Source organism: Lactuca saligna, chromosome 5 (assembly GCF_052625555.1).
Source record: "Lactuca saligna cultivar CGN05327 chromosome 5, ASM5262555v1, whole genome shotgun sequence".
Classification (NCBI taxonomy): Eukaryota; Viridiplantae; Streptophyta; class Magnoliopsida; order Asterales; family Asteraceae; genus Lactuca; species Lactuca saligna.
Genome location: NC_136421.1, coordinates 243,850,826 through 243,859,477, shown reverse-complemented (window position 1 = coordinate 243,859,477; position 8,652 = coordinate 243,850,826).

Here is an 8,652-nt window from a genome sequence, read left to right as displayed (position 1 = left end):
TGATGGAAAGATACCATCAAAGTGCACGACAAGAGAGGTACGAAATCATCTGCTCCATGATAACAACCATGATGAAGGACGGGGATTCCATCACGAGCCACATGCAGAAAATTCAAAGGTATGTGGATCGATTGCTGAAGCTTAATGTGAACTTCCCTGAGGAGTTTGCAATAGATATAATTTTGCGCTCCTTACCATCGTGCTATGATCAATTCCGCATGACATATCATATGAATAAGGAAGAGGTCACACTCAGCAAACTTCAGGGACTTCTCAAGACCGCGGAATCAGGTCTTAAGGGGAAGGTGGTTGTTAACACTCCTACTCCAAACTCCACTCCGGTTTTGGCAATCGGGAAAAGTCGATGGAAGAAGAGAAAGAGTTCTTCGAAGGGTACCAAGGTTAGGACCCTTGATGGCTCTTCTTCAAGTGGAACCAAGAAAGGTTTTGTCACTCCTTCTTCTGACCCAAAAGAGGCTGAATGCTTCTATTGCCATGAAAAATCACATTGGAAGCGGAACTGCCCAAAATACCAGCAAGATGTGAAGGATGGGAAAGTTAAACCCAACCATGCAGGTATTTACACTATCATTTCTAATAACTCACCCCATTCGAAATCGTGGGTCCTTGATACCGGTTGTGGTATTCACATTTGTTGTGACTTGCAGGGACTAAGAAGAAGTGAGAATGTGGAGCAAGGAAGAATAAACTTAACCGTGGGGAATAGGAAAGTTACACCTGTCACCAAGATTGGAGTTTATACTTTATCGCTAAGTAGTGGGTTAAATTTAGATTTGAATAAATGTTGTTATTCGCCAGAAATGGCAAGAAATATTATTTCCTTTCATGCATTGTATAAACAAGGTTTCACCTTTTCATTTGATAATGAAGTTAGTTCGATTAATGCTTTCTTTAATAATGTTCTTTATTTTAAAGCATTACCTTGTGATGGTGTGTATGAAGCTGTATCTGTTGTAGATAACTTAGGAAATAATGTTTTGTGTATTGATTCTCCTAATAATAATAACTTGGATAAAGCATCATTATGGCATTGTCGTCTTGGACATATAAGCAAGAAACGCATAGGCCAACTCCAAAAGGATGGAGTCTTGGAGTCGTTTGACCTAAAATCAGATGATAGTTGCGAATCATGCTTACTTGGAAAAATAACAAAGTCACCCTTCACAGGCTCGTGTGAAAGGGGTGAAGGTTTGTTGGACCTTATACACACGGATGTGTGTGGACCATTCAAACATGCCACAAGGGATGCTAATCGTTATTGTTTGACTTTTAATGATGATTACAGTAGATATGGATATGTCTACTTAATCAAGCATAAGTCAAAGACTTTCGAGAGGTTTAAGGAATTTAAACAGGAATTCGAGAATCAATTGGGCAAGAACATTAAGATGCTTCGATCCGATCGAGGTGGTGAGTATCTTAGTTCAGATTTCCTCGACTATCTAAGGGAATGTGGGATTGTCTCACAATTGACACCTCCCAAGACACTGCAGTTGAATGGTGTGGCTGAGAGGCGTAATCGAACCTTGTTAGACATGGTTCGTTCCATGATGAGTCGAGCTTTGCTACCAATCTCATTCTGGGGGTATGCCTTAGAGACTGCCGCCCATATTCTTAATCTAGTCCCTACAAAGAAAGTTGCCAAAACTCCTCACGAGATGTGGACTGGTAAAGTACCTAAACTAGACCACATCAAGATTTGGGGTTGCGAGGCTTTCGTGAGACGCGAGACTCATGATAAGCTCGAACCTCGAAGAGAGAGGTGTATTTTCATCGGCTATCCACATCAATCCTTTGGTTACCTCTTCTACAGACCTAGTGACAATGTGGTATTTATAGCAAGAAGAGGAGTCTTTCGAGAAAGAGAGTTTATAAGCCAAGGAGACAGTGGGAGGCAAATTGATCTTGAAGAAATTCAAGAGTCAAGTGGTGAAGGAACTTCAAACTCTAGCCCTCAACTTGAGGAGGAAACTCCTGTCGAGCCAATTCACGAATCTGTACCTCTGAGACGTTCCACGAGAGTTAGGAGTGCACCTGAGCATTACTATGGATTCCATATTACTGCAGAAGGTGAGACACTTATTAGTGATGGGACACTAGTAAGTCAAGATGACCCTAACAGCTACGAGGAAGCCATGGCAGGCCCCGAGTCTGCTAAATGGAAAGAGGCTATGGATAGCGAGATACAATCCATGTATGACAATCAAGTTTGGAACTTGGTTGAAAATGTACCAGGTCGTAAGACGGTGGGGTGCAAATGGGTCTTCAAGAAGAAGACCGACATGGATGGTAATGTACACACTTATAAGGCTAGACTGGTTGCAAAGGGGTTCTCACAAATTCCTGGAGTGGATTATGATGAGACTTTTTCTCCGGTAGCCAAGATTAAGTCTATTAGGGTTATGTTAGCCATAGCCGCATTTCATGACTATGAAATTTGGCAAATGGATGTCAAAACCGCTTTCCTTAATGGAAAATTGGCTGAAGATGTTTACATGAGTCAGCCGGAAGGTTTTGTCAGCAGCAAATACCCTAATAGAGTGTGTAAGCTTGAGAAATCCATCTATGGATTAAAGCAAGCACCTCGCAGATGGAATCTTTGCTTTGATGAAAAGGTCAAGGAATTTGGCTTTTCTAGGAGTGAAGATGAATCTTGTGTGTATGTCAAGGCTAGTGGGAGTATAGTTAGCTTTTTGGTATTGTATGTGGATGACATACTACTCATAGGAAACGACATTCCAACCTTGCAGGAAGTAAAGTCCTGGCTTGGGAAGTGTTTCGGTATGAAGGACCATGGTGAAGTTGCCTATATTTTAGGGATAAGGATCTTGAGAGATCGGAGTAAAAGACTAATTGGACTTAGTCAGAGTACCTACTTGGATAAGGTGCTGAAAAGATTCAGCATGCAAGACTCCAAGAAAGGAGAGTTACCCATCCAGAGTAACGCCAAATTGAGTAAGACACAAAGCCCTAGCACTGAGGCTGAGATAGCATAAATGAGTCGAATACCTTATGCTTCGGCTGTAGGATCGATCATGTATGCTATGACGTGTACTCAACCTGATGTAGCCTTTTCCCTGAGCATGGTTAGCAGGTTTCAGGGGAACCCTGGCAAGGCACACTGGATTGCAGTAAAGAATATTCTCAAGTACCTACGAAGGACTAAGGACTGGGTCCTTACTGTGACAACCGTCAAATTCTGGTCAATTCAAAGTCAAATAAAGTCAACGAGTCAAACCGGTCAGCTCAACTAACCTTGTGTATTAGGTCGATGAATCGATAAAGCAAGAACATATGAGTTTTTGATTCGCATTTGGATTGATGATTGAGGGATGATTCGTGAAGAAAAACGCGAAGTCAAGGACTATGAAATTGTTGGTTGCAAGAATTTAAAAAAACTCGATTGTGGAGTTGTTGATGCTCATTTTGCGAAAGTAAAACAATCGAGTGTTCGCATCTATGAATCAATTTGAAGTCAATTGGGTTAATATTCGCATATGGGTTCAACATATGAAAATTTTGATTTCGCAAGTTTAGAGTTCAAGAACTAAACTGTGTTCGCATCTGGAATGAAAAATTTTGTGAATCGCATTTGATTAATTAGGTTAAAATGCGAAGGGATGCGAAGGGTGTAAGAATGAAAATGCGAAGGTTAAAATGCGAAGGGATGCGAAGGGTGTAAGAATGAAAATGCGAAGGTGATTAATGCGAAGGGATGCGAATGGTGTAAGAATGAAAATGCGAAGGTGATTAATGCGAAGGAATGCGAATTGGGGAAGAAAACAGAAGATTTCAAATATTGTCCCTGGAGTTTCGCATTTTTGGAAATAAATACTCAACTTCGCAAATGGGGGTCATAAAATGATGAAATTGCAGAATTTTTAAAGAGATGCACACACATAGACAACCACACATATATTTAGAAAATTAAACTAAAAATGGGATATAGACTATTATAAGACATTGTTCTTGACTTTTGAGTCCAAAGACGTATGATCACAAGCAACCACCCCACACCCACTCTATGACCAGCCATACCTCCCCACCTTACCTATGTCACTTCAATGTTCCCTTACACTCAAATTTCACTCACTCCCACGTTTTTGAGCTGGAACAATCAACCACACTCCTCATTTTCTCTCATTTCTCTCATTCCACTAAGTAACAAACATCACTTTTTCTCTCAAACTCTTCTACACAAATTTTCGAGATCCAAGGCTAGATTCAAGTGTTCTTCCACACTTAATTCTCGAAAACCTTCAAGGCATCTCCAAGCGTTCTTGAATTAAACACTTCCATTCTTCAACAATCATCTACTGAAATCACTCAAGGTGAGTTCATACCCCTACATTTTCATGTTTTCTCAAGTTTTCAGGGGGGGAATACAAGTTAAGACACTAAGAACATAACTAGATTTTTCTAACAGCCTTCATCAGAAAAGTTCAACTCCATTCACGGATTGTTTTGGGCATCTTACACATTTTTGTTTTCAAAACTGTACAAGGTGCAAATAGTTCAAGTTTTTAGCTTTAAAATGGCTACTTTCACATCCCCATACGATTTTTCTACAATTTATGGCGATTTTTACAAAACTGCCTATCATTTCAAACAACAATCCGGACCAGTCTGTGATTATGGACTTTTTCACCCAAGTTAGAGGTCATTATAAATTGTGATAAAAATTATGAGCAAACTAGACACATTTTGCGAACTCTCAGAATTTACGGATCTAGTTTTCGACTTTGTATGATTTTTCTAGGATTTTTCCAAAACAGGGCAGAATTGCTAAATTTTACCAACAGCATGTAAATATCATAACACTTTGTATTATGTTGAGCAAAGTGTATAATCATAAGTTTTAATGTTTGAATGTGTTTCCTAGTTAGTTTATCATTATGAACTGAAACTAAGACATTCATATTAAATATTATCCATTCATTTTGGAACACGTATTATTTAACTATAAAAAGTATAGTTTGGATAAATTCACAACACTAATACATCTCCATAAAAGGATTCATACATATTACATACAATTTAGATAAACTATAATAGGTATAGTTTATGATACATCACTCTACGCACTCGTACCAGAAGTGTACATTCATATAAGAAAGATTTCTATTCGCACACATCTCACGTAAGTTAATCTATGGTTTGATAAATTCACAACACTAATACATCTCCATAAAAGGATTCATACATATTACATACATTTTAGATAAACTATAATAGGTATAGTTTATGATACATCACTCTGCGCACTCGTACAAAAAGGGTACATTCATACAAGAAATATTTATATTCACAAACATTTAACGTAAACTTGTTATCCTATATTGTGAGTTTCTCTATCTCTCCCCGTACGTCCGAGTGCGGGATATAATTCCTGGTAGTTATAATCAGAATCTCCTTGAGGGAGAACGTGATACTTGTATATAGATCTATATTGGGATTGACACCCCACACCTTGCTGCTAGCTACAGTTGGACCTGCAGGTCTACGGGTGACAAATGTCATTTCATTTTTCGCGACACTGAGAACGTCGTGGCAGGTTCACATAGTCATAGTATGATTATAACGGCTCACATAGGGAACAATCCATAAGTTTACGGGATTTTATTTTTAAAACCTGAATGAGTTTTATGTCGATTTAAAATCACCTTTTATCTCTATGGGTACAAATACAAAGTACCGGGTCTCTATACAAAAAGGGGTACAAATACAAAGTACCGGGTCTCTATACAAAAAGGGGTACAAATACAAAGTGCCGGGTCTCTATACAAAGCTATTATGATATTAAAACTACACATCCTCTAAAATTGTTAGACTTCAACTATAGTCGCTGAGCGTATATGTTGAGTCATATAAGAATTTAGTCTTGATTGGCCTAGAATTGGTGGTGCCCGCCTCATCTCCTGTTCCTCGTTGGGTTGTGGACCTAGGGCAGACCCACTATATTCAACGTTTTATCTAAGTTAAGCCTTATATAACTTTATATGTTGGACGATTATAGAGGAACTCTACGGATTACTCTAGGGTTCATTACAGCATCATGTAGGATTATTTCTATTCATACTTAACTAAGAAAATATTGGATTTTCTGGAAATCAAACTAAATCGATTTTACAAGGAAAAACGGTTTCTACTTCAAACAAAACTCTCATGAACTCACCAACCTTTGTGTTGACACTCTTTAAAACTACTTGTATTCTCAGGAAATCAGTGAAACAGGAAAACTTCATCGCTTTGAGGATGGGGCGCTAAACCGTCAACAATTTATTTTGTCATCATAATGTAATTGCTTTTGAAACATGTAAACATATACTTTGGTGTAACTTTTGCAATTATATTTGTGTTGGTTGTATTTACTTTGAGCACTATTATACGCGTTGTTGTGATACTGTACATGAAGTCCTCCACCCCCAGACGTTTCCGCCATCCTTGGTTTGGGGGTGTGACAGATTGGTATCAGAGCATTGTTTATAGTGAACTAAGTATATCGAACCACATAAGATATACAAACTATAAATGCATTGGGACTAAGGTCTCTGATTTTAAGATTTCAAAACCACTATACCTTTAAGAATAAATAACTTTTGTTAAAAGTATACATGCATGCATACATACTAAGGTCAGCATCATTTTAGGGCAAAACAAAAGTAATGATTGTTGGATATCACAGTTAAACCTGGGGATGTATGATCAGTCTTGGGAATAGCATAGCCTGATCAACTATGCTGGTCCGAGGAGTGATTAGCATATGCCCAAGAATGGTTGTGATGTGGCAACAAGTCTAAAAACTTACCAACACTACCACAATGAAATACCATAGGGGTATTTTGGCATTATTAAAAATTACATCTGCAAGAACTAAATAGATCTTTATCAATAGGTCAATAGTTGCTTAGTGGATACATTAAAATTTTATGTATCCAGGACGTCATAGACTTAGAATCTGTGGATCTTTGCTCTACTTCCTGTTCTCGTTGGATTGGGGATTTAGAGTTAGGGTCGCTTATTCGAAGGTCTATCCTGTCCCGAATACATATAATTAGTATGCACTAAACAATTTGTTGAAGTACCTGATAAAGATCATCGTATAATTAGCAAATTAGTACGTTTGCTTAATCATTTCTTATATCCCCATTTCTCGCGAAGATATCATGGCTGGATTCCACCCACACGACGACCCGTACTACCCTAACCACTACAATACCAAATGGCTCGGAGAGGAGCCAGAGAATGATTACCCAACCCCTGTAGATGGTCACCAAGCTGAAGGCTATGCTGATGGTTCTGACTCCGACCCTGAAGTGGAGAACTTAACCCTGATGACTCTTGTTCCGAATCCCAACCCTTGACCGGCTTTCAAGGCCCGATGCCTCCTTGGGTAGAGTGCTTGGAAACCTGGAGCAAAGGAACAAGACCAACATATGTCGTTTAATAGAGAACGAAGCTTCTACAACATAAACGAAGGAAACTCAGCAGATAAAATTTTTCCAATCCTAGTCTATAGAGTTGCCCGAAACGAGATTCAGGGTAGAACAACTCTCCATAGTATCGCAGAGGTTGATGCAAATAACGAGAATACATGCGATCCGCACCAATCGCCTTGAGCACACTCGCGAAAAATCTAAGAGAGACCACAAAACCCACTAACTCGTGAAGTTCATTAATATGGACTTCCTTTATGAATTATATATAAGGAATTCTTAAATCGAAGAAAAATGCAGGAAAAATCAAATTCTATAACAACTGACTTGTCCTTACTAGTAGGAGCTTACCATCTGATCAGTTTTCCTTTTTGCAAACTCATGACAGAACGATGCCACCAAGGAAAAGACCCAGACCTTCGGGCAGCACAGCGCCACCACCTCCAACGCCACCTCCCCAGTTTGATCCTGAAATGTTCCAAGCTGCAGTGACAGCAGCCGTGGTAGCTGCAATGTCACAAATTGGCACAAATAGCACTGGTGGTGCTGGATCTGGAGCCACAAACCCTAACCACGGGGATAGTGCAGGACGCACAAGGGAATGCACTTACAAGGACTTCACAAATGGCAAACCCGATTCCTTTGATGGAAGAGGGGGTGTCCTCGCACTAATTCAATGGTTCGAAAGGACCGAAGCAATCTTTGAGATTTGTGCTTGCCCCGAAGCGAGCAAAGTCAAGTACGCGACATTCACCTTCATCGGAAGAGCTCTCACTTGGTGGAACGGCAAAGTTAAGTCGCTTACGCTTGCAGTGGCTAACTCGTTAAGTTGGGAGGACCTAAAGAAGATGATGTTGAAGGAATATTGCCCAAGAGGTGAAGTGCAAAAGCTGGAGCAAGAACTATGGAATCTCCGAATGGCAGGCTCCGACCTTACAACTTACACCAACCGATTTTGTGATCTAGCACTCCTTTGTCCCGCTATGGTCACCCCGGAAGACAAAAAGTTGGAGCGTTACCTCTGGGGATTGTCCCCCGAAATTCAAGATAGCGTGCTCGCCTCAAGACCAACTACCTTCGACAGCGCCAAGGAGTTAGCACAACAACTCATTGACCATCATGCCCACCATGACACTATGGCAACCACCCATACCCAAGCAAGAGGAGGGAACAACGAAAGAAAGTTTTGGGACAA